The following is a 15,094-nucleotide window of genomic DNA, read 5'->3' on the forward strand; positions in this document are numbered from 1 at the left end:
GTTCCGGTCATGAGTGGAATGCAGTAGTAGGTTCGGTTCTAGTCACGAGTGGAGTTCAGCAGTCGGTTCTAGTCACGAGTGGAGTTCAGCAGTCAGGACTAGCTCAGCCGTCACACACAGCACAGCAGACACAAAACGTCACCGGGCCCACTCATAGTTTTAATCATATGCAGGATTTAATTATATCGCATGCAATTGATCTTACTGATATAGAATTGATCTTACTGATATAGATATCGTACCTCAAAGTGATGTTGTTACTGACCATTTCCTTGTATCGTGCATGCTGCATATTACTGATATTAACTATATGGCTCTGCACTATTGTCCAGGAACAACTATTGTTCCAGCCACCAAAGACAGATTTACAAATAACCTGCCTGATTGATCTCAACTGCTCTGTGTACCCATAAATACACATGAACTATACGAAATGACTAGCAACATGGGCACTATCTTCTCTAATACATTAGAAGCTGTTGCCCCCATCAAATTGAAAAAGGTTTAATTCACTGACTAGCTACGCAATATCACTTTCATTATCGCAGATGAATCACCTGTGATAATGAACGCGATATTGCGTAGCTTGTCAGTGAACTATGGCTCTGTGTAGTAAATGCCGCTCCATCTGAAAGCACATGATGGAGATTTACTACTAATCACAGGAGCGGCTTTACTGACGAGATGCGTACAGCCCTCATGGGTTGATTTGTCAGTAATCTCTCTTGGTTATAATATCAATAGTTTCACATCATCTTCATGAATCATGCGCGGTATTTATCCTGCACTGAATGGTGAGATGTGGTTCTCTCATGTATCTCAGTGAGATCTCAGCTTACACTAACTATGCAGCAACATTCACTTCTAAGACAGAGCAAGCCAGATCTGACCCAAAAGCAGCAGCAGTATGTGGGTCAGGACCCCACAGTACACCGCATGGAGCGCTGCAGCCACTTCACAGCACGTCCATCAGCACAGGTTTAACATGACACCCAACCTGATTCGCAAACAACACCTCACACCAGCAGGTCTGTTGTTGTTCTTCACAAATGATCAGTTGCAGTGTTATCTCTTGTGTTATGTAGTGATCTGCACAGTAAAGGAAACGGAAATAAGAATAGCAGTTTACAAATATTGACGCTGTAGACAGACAGGCACACAGACAGATCTCACATGGATCTTAAGCATGATTTAGGCGTGTTGTGTTTTTTCCCCGGGTGTGATCCTGAGAGAGGAAACCACAGCCTTTCCTGCGTGAGAGCTCTTCTCTGACTAAGTCAATAAAGTGAAGTAGGGATGCACCGAAATTAAAATTCTTGGCCGAAGCCCCCCCCCCTAGAATTTAGTTTATATTGGCCATTGAGAAACAAATGTACAGTATGTTCTGCCATGAACTCTAACGTATCAAAACGTCTGTCTACAGCTGTCTACTGCCAACAGGTGACTCCAGAGACAGACGCCGTGTTCGTGGGTCAGCGGTCGATCCGAGGTTTGACTCAGGCTCTGTTTTTCAACACCTCATCCTGTTTTGAGCGGTTAGGCAGATGCAGTCCTCTGGGTATCCGGCACAAAGCAGAAGAGGGTGTGTGTCCAAGCTATATTTGTCCACGTTCTGCTCGTGCGGTCTAATGCACTGGAGAAACCGCCTGCGTGACATATTGGGGCTAAAAACTCCTGAATAATTTCTTTCAGGAGTTTAAAAGGCTCATGACTGTGAGTGACACGTTCTGGAGGAGCCCACAGCTGCATTACACAATCTCACCATTTTCTCTTTTTTTCCGAAAAAGGAAACTTTCATGCGAGATTTTAGATATCTTGATAGTTAAGTATTTGAAAGTTCTTATCAGAGAAAGCATCATTTCAACCAAACAGTAGATAAAAATGAAAGAAAAACGAGTCGTCCAAATGATCAGGTTTCTCACAGTTTGTCACTAAATGAACACGAGGAAGAATGAGATTTTATCCGTTTGATGCTCTAAACTTGCGCAGCCTAGTGAAGACAGAAACCTAGCCAGTAACGTCATTTCACTAAGACGATGGCATCCAATATAACAAAACGTGACAATATCAATTCAATTAAGTGTAGAATCAAAACTATTTATTAATTATTCTCTTGTTCTAAGGAAATACAGATACTTTCCTTCTTTTTGGCGGAACACAAAAAGAGAAACACCAACAAAAAAAGTCCTGTGCACGCTTATCTATTTGATGGCAGTGAATGGTGACCTCCTTTAAACTGTTAAAGAAGGGATGCAAACGTGTGATAAAATAATCCCATGCATGTTAATGTGTATATTCTGAGCACATACGGTAGGGTTTGGTGAGAAACAAACTGAAAATGTAGTTTATTATTAGGAGAAAAAAGCACAGAAGCACATAATTTGCCGAAATCAAGATTAGCAAAAACACGAGGCCTATAAACGCCAGAAAAGCAGTGTAAAAGTCTTCTCCGAGGTGTTATTACGTGTCTACGTGTTATTAATTCAAATGCTTTAATATACAACTAATTAAATGTTTTATGATGAAACATTTGCATTAGTTATTTATAATGAACTCTCTGGCATTAACCGGCTCTGTTAATAGTGTAAACAGCACACGTCCCTGAACAAACCCGTCAGATAGAAAGCATCGCTCTTTATTTATAGCATCGCATGCAATTGATCTTACTGATATAGAATTGATCTTACTGATATAGATATCGTACCTCAAAGTGATGTTGTTACTGACCATTTCCTTGTATCGTGCATGCTGCATATTACTGATATTAACTATATGGCTCTGCACTATTGTCCAGGAACAACTATTGTTCCAGCCACCAAAGACAGATTTACAAATAACCTGCCTGATTGATCTCAACTGCTCTGTGTACCCATAAATACACATGAACTATACGAAATGACTAGCAACATGGGCACTATCTTCTCTAATACATTAGAAGCTGTTGCCCCCATCAAATTGAAAAAGGTTTAATTCACTGACTAGCTACGCAATATCACTTTCATTATCGCAGATGAATCACCTGTGATAATGAACGCGATATTGCGTAGCTTGTCAGTGAACTATGGCTCTGTGTAGTAAATGCCGCTCCATCTGAAAGCACATGATGGAGATTTACTACTAATCACAGGAGCGGCTTTACTGACGAGATGCGTACAGCCCTCATGGGTTGATTTGTCAGTAATCTCTCTTGGTTATAATATCAATAGTTTCACATCATCTTCATGAATCATGCGCGGTATTTATCCTGCACTGAATGGTGAGATGTGGTTCTCTCATGTATCTCAGTGAGATCTCAGCTTACACTAACTATGCAGCAACATTCACTTCTAGTGTTAGGCGCAGTGTCAGTACAGAAGCATGCACGCACACACACACACACACACACACACACACACACACACACTCACCCACACACACTCGCACACACTCACTCACTCACACTCACTCTCTCTCTCTCACACACACACTCACACTCTCACAGACTCACTCACTCACACACACACTCACTCACACACTCTCTCACACTCACACACACACACCCACACACTCACACTCACACACACACACTAACTATGCAGCAACATTCACTTCTAAGACAGAGCAAGCCAGATCTGACCCAAAAGCAGCAGCAGTATGTGGGTCAGGACCCCACAGTACACCGCATGGAGCGCTGCAGCCACTTCACAGCACGTCCATCAGCACAGGTTTAACATGACACCCAACCTGATTCGCAAACAACACCTCACACCAGCAGGTCTGTTGTTGTTCTTCACAAATGATCAGTTGCAGTGTTATCTCTTGTGTTATGTAGTGATCTGCACAGTAAAGGAAACGGAAATAAGAATAGCAGTTTACAAATATTGACGCTGTAGACAGACAGGCACACAGACAGATCTCACATGGATCTTAAGCATGATTTAGGCGTGTTGTGTTTTTTCCCCGGGTGTGATCCTGAGAGAGGAAACCACAGCCTTTCCTGCGTGAGAGCTCTTCTCTGACTAAGTCAATAAAGTGAAGTAGGGATGCACCGAAATTAAAATTCTTGGCCGAAGCCCCCCCCCCTAGAATTTAGTTTATATTGGCCATTGAGAAACAAATGTACAGTATGTTCTGCCATGAACTCTAACGTATCAAAACGTCTGTCTACAGCTGTCTACTGCCAACAGGTGACTCCAGAGACAGACGCCGTGTTCGTGGGTCAGCGGTCGATCCGAGGTTTGACTCAGGCTCTGTTTTTCAACACCTCATCCTGTTTTGAGCGGTTAGGCAGATGCAGTCCTCTGGGTATCCGGCACAAAGCAGAAGAGGGTGTGTGTCCAAGCTATATTTGTCCACGTTCTGCTCGTGCGGTCTAATGCACTGGAGAAACCGCCTGCGTGACATATTGGGGCTAAAAACTCCTGAATAATTTCTTTCAGGAGTTTAAAAGGCTCATGACTGTGAGTGACACGTTCTGGAGGAGCCCACAGCTGCATTACACAATCTCACCATTTTCTCTTTTTTTCCGAAAAAGGAAACTTTCATGCGAGATTTTAGATATCTTGATAGTTAAGTATTTGAAAGTTCTTATCAGAGAAAGCATCATTTCAACCAAACAGTAGATAAAAATGAAAGAAAAACAAGTCGTCCAAATGATCAGGTTTCTCACAGTTTGTCACTAAATGAACACGAGGAAGAATGAGATTTTATCCGTTTGATGCTCTAAACTTGCGCAGCCTAGTGAAGACAGAAACCTAGCCAGTAACGTCATTTCACTAAGACGATGGCATCCAATATAACAAAACGTGACAATATCAATTCAATTAAGTGTAGAATCAAAACTATTTATTAATTATTCTCTTGTTCTAAGGAAATACAGATACTTTCCTTCTTTTTGGCGGAACACAAAAAGAGAAACACCAACAAAAAAAGTCCTGTGCACGCTTATCTATTTGATGGCAGTGAATGGTGACCTCCTTTAAACTGTTAAAGAAGGGATGCAAACGTGTGATAAAATAATCCCATGCATGTTAATGTGTATATTCTGAGCACATACGGTAGGGTTTGGTGAGAAACAAACTGAAAATGTAGTTTATTATTAGGAGAAAAAAGCACAGAAGCACATAATTTGCCGAAATCAAGATTAGCAAAAACACGAGGCCTATAAACGCCAGAAAAGCAGTGTAAAAGTCTTCTCCGAGGTGTTATTACGTGTCTACGTGTTATTAATTCAAATGCTTTAATATACAACTAATTAAATGTTTTATGATGAAACATTTGCATTAGTTATTTATAATGAACTCTCTGGCATTAACCGGCTCTGTTAATAGTGTAAACAGCACACGTCCCTGAACAAACCCGTCAGATAGAAAGCATCGCTCTTTATTTATAGCATCGCGTGTGCAAACATCCTGACAAGAGTGCATTCACATGCATCATAAATCATAAACACATCTGATGAATGCTGTAACGTGACAGGGAATGACATACTATAGATGAGCAAAGCCTCTAAAAATAACAGCGGCCCAGAAATGATCCGTTCGGTTGAATCACATTTATACATCTCTTCACTAACCGCACTTATATTTATCATTAGGTCTGAGTGTGTTTGAATCAGCTGGTGAATTAATGCATGCGTGTTTTGTGAATCACACAGGTGCAGAGAATCAATAACTACCAACATCTTCTGCTCACAGTAATGAACTATAATATTTGTATTATATTTTGAATGTTCTTGGAGTCTAGGTGGCACTTCTGTGGAGTAGCCTATTTACTTATAAAACACATGATATAAAAAAAGCCTTGTTTAAGTCAAGCAGTGCCAGACTGACCACTCAGCTCATTCAGACGAGTGTAACTGTATATCTTTAACAGCACAAATGATGATGTATGATTTATAGCCCTGTGTCATAAACAGACTGGCTTCAAAAAAAATCAGCATTATCAAAAACCAGATATTTACTGGATTTCAAATAAATATCACATAAAATTAATGCTTTTCACTTATTTTTGTACTTTGTTTCAGTAAATTGATTAATCGCTGTGATGGCTCTGATGTTAGTCGCAGTTTCAGTACAGAAGCATGCATGCACACACACACACACACACACACACACACACACACACACACTGATGACACATTCAGATGCAGAGATGGTGTCCTCTAAAGTTTCTGGCAGGGAACAGACGGTGGGCTCAGCACACAGTCACTAATGCTGAATCTCCTGAAATCTCATCTGGATCCAGAGCTCGATGCAGCAGTTACACACCAACCTGAACGAACATCACTGACCACAAATAAACGCACTCATAAAAGACAACTTACTGCATTTCCAATGCAGCATTTCACATTTTTATTTAGTTTAACGTGATGTAATAAAACACCAAAACTAAACAGTTTCAGCGTCCACCTTTTTCCTAACGAGCCTACTGCGTATTAAATTCCAGTTTGGGGAAGTTCCACTCAACAAGACTGCAACAAATCATTTCAAATCATAAGATTGCACTACAAATAATCCTTATCCGTCATTTTGACTGAATGGGCTGTACATTTTCATTAATTTTGTATTTTCAGAAGTTAGGAGAATAACGTTCGGTATATTAATGTGACGTAGAGGTGTGAGATATCGACAACTAGGGCTGAAACGATTCCTCGAATACAAAAAATCTTCGTTTAGTCCATTTACTGTACATTTTACATGACAATAGAAATTAAAGAATTGTACTAAACACATGGACACAACAACAACAAGTCAAACCAGATATTATATTACATTATAGACTTCACAACAGGCCCGCATTAGTTCACGCATTATCTAACACTAACTAACAATGAGCAATATAAAAACAAATAAATAAATAACAGATAGAAATTTTGAATTAAACAATGCATTTGTAAATGCTGAAATTAGTACTGAAATGAATATTTAGAAATGTTTTTCACTGATAGCTCATGTTAACTTATGTAGTTAACAATGGTATTATATTCATCTTGACTGGATTCTATGCAACTGAGTGAAAAGAGGGTTTAATCACAGCTTCAGAGTAAATGCAACACATGACTTCATCAGGAGACGAAACACATTCATATTTCATGTCTTTCTTCCTCGTGCTCGTCTTCTTTAGGGCTTGACATCTCGACAGCAGCAATATAATGACATGTTCAGATATTATGTTTATCATATGAAGTTGTTTTAATAAACTTGATTTGTTCTTCATTGTCGCTTAATCAGCGTGCAATAATTGATGTTTATTATTACTGATGATTAGGGTGGCAAAGGGGTGGAAAATTTCCGGAAGCTTTCCAAAAATCCCTGGAATATTCCAAATAATTCCTGGAAAGTTTCCAAAATTTCTGGAATATTTCAGAAATTTACTGGAACTTTTCCACCTTTTTGCAACCCTACTGATGATAAGCAATTTATTTAAAAAACAAAACATGCGACACGATGTCAAAAATCCTTGCGGCGTTCCTGCTTTATCAGTCCGATCAAACATTTATAAAATGTCTTTTAAACAGCGAAATACACTTTATGATCAAATATGTTTCTTATATCAAACAACAGCTTGAAAAACGTTACGATGACCAGCATTGAGGCTACATATCAAAATCTATCATATTATTCACAATCATGCATCACATCACAATCTGCAGGATATGAAATATCTTCAACTGTGGGACTTGTGACACCCTTCAGAGTGAGCCGAGGCTCTGAGCCCGACATTCCCGACATTCCCGGAGCGTCTGAGTACATACTTCACAGAACACACACTACACTAACCCTGCGGAGACGACTGACAGCCTTTAATCCTCCTCACATGACAACATCTGCCAGACCAACACTAACGCTTACGAGAGAATCTCAAACTGAGCCACAAATCCACCGGCAGAAAGGGTTCTGTTCTTCAACAACAGAGTTATTTCCAAAGCATCGCTCGCGGCTAACACAGCATTACATTTGAGTACCGCGTGAAAGTCAGCAGTTCAGCATGCACGACTCATGCCAATGCAAACTATCCCACGATTAGCACCAGATCTCATCTATGCCGGCACACTTCAAGACGCTTAATTTGGTTGCTATGCAGAAATTCATGCATTTTGGTTTGATCAAATATGGCACCAATCTACCAAAGCTGAAATTTAGCTTTTTTTAAAAAAAGCTTTCAAATAAAATAAAACGTTTAAAAAAAAAAAATCTAACAGTTTATCGTACCTTTAAACAAAAGAAGTTTGCATATGTTTTACGTTGAGTATCATATTTGATCATCAGGCTTTTATGGCTCATATAGTCTGAAATAGTGAGAATATGGAGGACAAACAGCTCAGTTTTATTCAGACTCAAACGGAGCAATTTAGTGCAGATGCTGATATTTGATACTCTGATGCTTGATGTAAATCAATGAGATCTTTATAACAGTACAGCAGACGCTGACATAAAATGCTATAAATATCAGCGGTCGCTCTATATCTGCAGTAATGTGTCAGTAAGATGAGACTGAAATGCTCCAAACATATAACGCAGTGATTGAGAGCTGAAGAAATAAAGGCTCCTCAGAAGACGTGAGATGTTCTGGAGGCTTGTGAAGATCATTCCTCCGCTGAGGAACAGTGAAAGTAAAGCTTCTGGAAACAAACGCTCCTCAAAAGATCCTGAGGATCAGATTTGAGACTCTAAAACATGATTGATGGAGAATCAAGTAAAGCTGAGCTGCTTCAGTGCAGTAAGTGTTCATCTGGAGATATTACTGCAGTTATTCTGACCTTTACGTGATCAAAATCAGTCAAGATCTGACACGAGAAGCTCCAGCTGAAGCTGGACGTTTGTACAGTTACACTAAAAGAGCTTCGACTGGATAAAACACTCTAAACTATCAATCAGAGACAGAAGACACGAGGAGATTGAGTGTGAAACGGGATTAGCAGCAAAGTTTTGATCATGTAATAAAGTAGCCCTCATCAGTATATCGGCCTCAGAGGAGGATCTGATCCACACTGTAAAAGATATGACTATGTCTACAACTCTTCTTAAAGACACAGTATGAGGCTGAAAGCCGTGGAAGCGAAACGAACACGGTTGGAAAGCAGCGGAGCTTTTATTATGCCACAGTCGAGCGCTTCTGCTGCTTCCGGTCGTGCGTATGTGGGGTAAAGCAGCGGAGCTTTTATTATGCCACAGTCGAGCGCTTCTGCTGCTTCCGGTCGTGCGTATGTGGGGTAAAGCAGCGGAGCTTTTATTATGCCACAGTCGAGCGCTTCTGCTGCTTCCGGTCGTGCGTATGTGGGGTAAAGCAGCGGAGCTTTTATTATGCCACAGTCGAGCGCTTCTGCTGCTTCCGGTCGTGCGTATGTGGGGTAAAGCAGCGGAGCTTTTATTATGCCACAGTCGAGCGCTTCTGCTGCTTCCGGTCGTGCGTATGTGGGGTAAAGCAGCGGAGCTTTTATTATGCCACAGTCGAGCGCTTCTGCTGCTTCCGGTCGTGCGTATGTGGGGTAAAGCAGCGGAGCTTTTATTATGCCACAGTCGAGCGCTTCTGCTGCTTCCGGTCGTGCGTATGTGGGGTAAAGCAGCGGAGCTTTTATTATGCCACAGTCGAGCGCTTCTGCTGCTTCCGGTCGTGCGTATGTGGGGTAAAGCAGCGGAGCTTTTATTATGCCACAGTCGAGCGCTTCTGCTGCTTCCGGTCGTGCGTATGTGGGGTAAAGCAGCGGAGCTTTTATTATGCCACAGTCGAGCGCTTCTGCTGCTTCCGGTCGTGCGTATGTGGGGTAAAGCAGCGGAGCTTTTATTATGCCACAGTCGAGCGCTTCTGCTGCTTCCGGTCGTGCGTATGTGGGGTAAAGCAGCGGAGCTTTTATTATGCCACAGTCGAGCGCTTCTGCTGCTTCCGGTCGTGCGTATGTGGGGTAAAGCAGCGGAGCTTTTATTATGCCACAGTCGAGCGCTTCTGCTGCTTCCGGTCGTGCGTATGTGGGGTAAAGCAGCGGAGCTTTTATTATGCCACAGTCGAGCGCTTCTGCTGCTTCCGGTCGTGCGTATGTGGGGTAAAGCAGCGGAGCTTTTATTATGCCACAGTCGAGCGCTTCTGCTGCTTCCGGTCGTGCGTATGTGGGGTAAAGCAGCGGAGCTTTTATTATGCCACAGTCGAGCGCTTCTGCTGCTTCCGGTCGTGCGTATGTGGGGTAAAGCAGCGGAGCTTTTATTATGCCACAGTCGAGCGCTTCTGCTGCTTCCGGTCGTGCGTATGTGGGGTAAAGCAGCGGAGCTTTTATTATGCCACAGTCGAGCGCTTCTGCTGCTTCCGGTCGTGCGTATGTGGGGTAAAGCAGCGGAGCTTTTATTATGCCACAGTCGAGCGCTTCTGCTGCTTCCGGTCGTGCGTATGTGGGGTAAAGCAGCGGAGCTTTTATTATGCCACAGTCGAGCGCTTCTGCTGCTTCCGGTCGTGCGTATGTGGGGTAAAGCAGCGGAGCTTTTATTATGCCACAGTCGAGCGCTTCTGCTGCTTCCGGTCGTGCGTATGTGGGGTAAAGCAGCGGAGCTTTTATTATGCCACAGTCGAGCGCTTCTGCTGCTTCCGGTCGTGCGTATGTGGGGTAAAGCAGCGGAGCTTTTATTATGCCACAGTCGAGCGCTTCCGCTGCTTCTGGTCGTGCGTATGTGGGGTAAAGCAGCGCTGTTTTATCATACTAGATACGTTTAGTTCTGTTATAATGCTACTCTGTGCTGTCGTCACCGGTCTATTAAAACACACAACATATTCAAGCATCTTTGGTGTTTCCATGTTTTCGGAAATCGAGGGGTTATGACATCATTAGCAGGCGACACAATGACTCTATAGACATGCTCCGTGTCACTAGTTAAAATTGCTTATTTCTTTGGATTTAAACATTCTTCTAAACATTTGGGATAATGTAAATACACAAGTCAGCAAAATATATAACACTGTTCTAGTGGTTTTTGGAGTGCTTTTAAATCAGTTTTTAAGATAACGGCTCCAACAGTTGCTAAGATGCACTCCTGCTCTGCCCAACGAATCCCACAGCCTTCCCGTCCCCCATCCGTATTCCTCACAGCCCTGTGTTTCTCAGCGGCGTGAATGAAAGCTCTTCCTGCAGCCCACTGTTAGCCGCTGGCGAGAGACGCTAAAGAGAGCGCGAGCCAAGAACAGGCCAGCGTCTAAATATCCAGAGCCCTCTCTCTTCACCCTCCACTGCACCAACAGCATTCAGCCTTTCATTCCAGTGATAATGAACAGACCGGAACAAGAGCGCCGTCCAAACCACAAGAGCCGCTCACAATGGTTTTGTGGCCATGTCATGTGCATCCGTGGGAGCAGAGAACGCTGCCATGTTTTATTACCAGCGACGAGAGAGAGAGAGAGAGCGAGAGAGAGAGCGAGAGCGAGAGCGAGAGCGAGAGCGAGAGCGAGAGCGAGAGCGAGAGCGAGAGCGAGAGAGAGAGAGAGAGAGAGATCCATGGGAACATAAACATGCAGGATCGTTGTGAATGCGTGCTTGTTCTGAAGTTGTGTACGGTGACATCACATGAGCAAGCCTCTCACGCACACTGTACTGAATGCACACGTGTTCTGTGTGCATGTAAACATTACTGCAAAGCACAATGTGCATGGTTATTCATGTCGAGTTCTGTTTAAAATAAGTAAAAGACTCAAGGGTTGTTGCAGTATTTTTGACATGCACATGCAGTATAACAACATGTCCCAGACACCGAGCGGATATCTGATGCATGCACATGTCTGTAAAGTAGGGTTGTATTATTTGTAAAGTAAAAGAACTGTATAAAGAGCAATGCAAAGCCACGGCAATTCCGGATGAAATGCCAATCCATGCTCGCCAGCACCCTGAGATTAAGACCTCACGAGTCTGTTCTGTGTTCTGGACCGTCAGTGTCAGCGTCTCTGCACACAAACCTCTCCGAGAACGCAAATATTTCTCACATTCACTTTATAGCACCTTATATGTGTCCTTCACAGGGATTTTAGGAGAAGCATGTGAGACGTATGTGAGCCTGCAGCACAAAAGCAGTGTTAAGTCGCTGGGGGATATTTGTAGCAATAGCCAACAATACATTGTATGGGTCACAATTATACATTTCTCTTTTATGCCAAAAATCATTAGGATATTAAGTAAAGATCATGTTCCATGAAGATATTTTGTACATTTCCTACTGTAAATATATCAAAACTTAATGTTTGATTAGTAATATGCATTGCTAAGAACTTCATTTGAACAACTTTAAAGATGATTTTCTCAATATTTAGATTTTTTTGCACCCTCAGATTCCAGATTTTCAAATAGTTGTATCTCAGCCAAATATTGTCCGATCCTAACAAACCATACATCAATGGAAAGCTTATTTATTCAGCTTTCAGATGATGCATACATCTCAATTTCCAAAAATGGGCCCTTATGACTGCTTTTGTGCTCCAGGCCACAGTCGAGCGCTTCCGCTGCTTCTGGTCGTGCGTATGTGGGGTAAAGCAGCGCTGTTTTATCATACTAGATACGTTTAGTTCTGTTATAATGCTACTCTGTGCTGTCGTCACCGGTCTATTAAAACACACAACATATTCAAGCATCTTTGGTGTTTCCATGTTTTCGGAAATCGAGGGGTTATGACATCATTAGCAGGCGACACAATGACTCTATAGACATGCTCCGTGTCACTAGTTAAAATTGCTTATTTCTTTGGATTTAAACATTCTTCTAAACATTTGGGATAATGTAAATACACAAGTCAGCAAAATATATAACACTGTTCTAGTGGTTTTTGGAGTGCTTTTAAATCAGTTTTTAAGATAACGGCTCCAACAGTTGCTAAGATGCACTCCTGCTCTGCCCAACGAATCCCACAGCCTTCCCGTCCCCCATCCGTATTCCTCACAGCCCTGTGTTTCTCAGCGGCGTGAATGAAAGCTCTTCCTGCAGCCCACTGTTAGCCGCTGGCGAGAGACGCTAAAGAGAGCGCGAGCCAAGAACAGGCCAGCGTCTAAATATCCAGAGCCCTCTCTCTTCACCCTCCACTGCACCAACAGCATTCAGCCTTTCATTCCAGTGATAATGAACAGACCGGAACAAGAGCGCCGTCCAAACCACAAGAGCCGCTCACAATGGTTTTGTGGCCATGTCATGTGCATCCGTGGGAGCAGAGAACGCTGCCATGTTTTATTACCAGCGACGAGAGAGAGAGAGAGAGAGAGAGAGAGAGAGAGAGAGATCCATGGGAACATAAACATGCAGGATCGTTGTGAATGCGTGCTTGTTCTGAAGTTGTGTACGGTGACATCACATGAGCAAGCCTCTCACGCACACTGTACTGAATGCACACGTGTTCTGTGTGCATGTAAACATTACTGCAAAGCACAATGTGCATGGTTATTCATGTCGAGTTCTGTTTAAAATAAGTAAAAGACTCAAGGGTTGTTGCAGTATTTTTGACATGCACATGCAGTATAACAACATGTCCCAGACACCGAGCGGATATCTGATGCATGCACATGTCTGTAAAGTAGGGTTGTATTATTTGTAAAGTAAAAGAACTGTATAAAGAGCAATGCAAAGCCACGGCAATTCCGGATGAAATGCCAATCCATGCTCGCCAGCACCCTGAGATTAAGACCTCACGAGTCTGTTCTGTGTTCTGGACCGTCAGTGTCAGCGTCTCTGCACACAAACCTCTCCGAGAACGCAAATATTTCTCACATTCACTTTATAGCACCTTATATGTGTCCTTCACAGGGATTTTAGGAGAAGCATGTGAGACGTATGTGAGCCTGCAGCACAAAAGCAGTGTTAAGTCGCTGGGGGATATTTGTAGCAATAGCCAACAATACATTGTATGGGTCACAATTATACATTTCTCTTTTATGCCAGAAATCATTAGGATATTAAGTAAAGATCATGTTCCATGAAGATATTTAGTACATTTCCTACTGTACAAATATAAAAAATGTATTATAATTAGTAATATGCATTGCTAAGAACTTCATTTGAACAACTTTAAAGATGATTTTCTCAATATTTAGATTTTTTTGCACCCTCAGATTCCAGATTTTCAAATATTGTTCTCTCCTAACAAACCATACATCAATGGAAAGCTATTTATTCAGCTTCACCAACAAAAAAAAAAAGACCTTTGACTATTTTTGTGGTCCAGGGTCAGAAATGTTGACACTAAAGACACTAAACTGAGAGCAAACACTTCTCCTGCGGGAGGTTTAGGGCTTGGTATCGTTCCAATTGTGATTCTGCTAACATTTAGATATCAAACATTTATTTTGTGTCTCTTTTTGCTGAATATTTAATTGCTGCTGAATACCATGAACACAAGTCAGCCGGCTGCATAACAACTGGACTCGATTAGGAGCTGTTTGTGTGTAATATAGAGCCGCACGATTCTGGATTAATCTACTTTTTCTGTTTTTTATGGAGGTTGTAGTTCTCTCAGAATTTCAAAGAAAAACATCAGACAACTGAACAAACCCTCGTGGAGCGTGTGAGTTTCATTTCTGGAGGAATCAGTGTATCTGAATGAATCTCTTGAATGAATGAATGAATGATTCAAAGACAAATACAGCCACCTAAACAAACAAGATGCGCACACAGGACCTGACGGCTGGAAGTGAAGTATCCGATTCTGGAACTGATTTCTGATTCCCAAACCCTTCACCAGCACCAGCACCAGCACCAGCACCACCAGCACCACCAGCAGCAGCACCAGCACCACCAGCAGCACCAGCACCACCAGCAGCACCAGCAGCACCAGCAGCACACGGGCCGCACTCACCAGCGCTTACTGTGAGCTCGAGCACAGCTGACTCTGAGGTAAACACCTGCGTGAAGCGGACACGGTTTACCTGCGTAGAAGCGCAGCAGCGAGCCCAGCTCGGTGTTCATGCCCTCCTCCTGAACCCGCCACGGGTCCTTAAACCCCAGCTTGAAGAGGAAGTCGTTCTGGAGCTGCAGGGGCCTCTCCTCGGGCCCCAGGCGCCGCGCCGCCTCGCCGTGCAGCTGAACGTACAGCGCCGGTCCGGAGTCCCAGTCACCGGCGGGACCCGCCTCGGCTCCATCCGTTACCCGACAGTCCAGCTCCAG

At 42.8% G+C, this 15,094-nt stretch overlaps 1 protein-coding gene across 1 annotated transcript in view; it reads right to left on the reverse strand.

Moving 5' to 3' along the window:
• The window catches only part of LOC107571400 (PH domain leucine-rich repeat-containing protein phosphatase 1-like), a 35,757-nt gene that overhangs the window by 19,256 nt on the left and 1,407 nt on the right, over positions 1 to 15,094 (reverse strand). The gene's annotated exons all lie outside the window — the stretch shown is intronic.

The sequence above is a fragment of the Sinocyclocheilus grahami genome, unplaced genomic scaffold (genome assembly GCF_001515645.1).
Source record: "Sinocyclocheilus grahami isolate Dianchi unplaced genomic scaffold, SAMN03320097.WGS_v1.1 scaffold1590.1, whole genome shotgun sequence".
In the NCBI taxonomy this organism is placed as follows: Eukaryota; Metazoa; Chordata; class Actinopteri; order Cypriniformes; family Cyprinidae; genus Sinocyclocheilus; species Sinocyclocheilus grahami.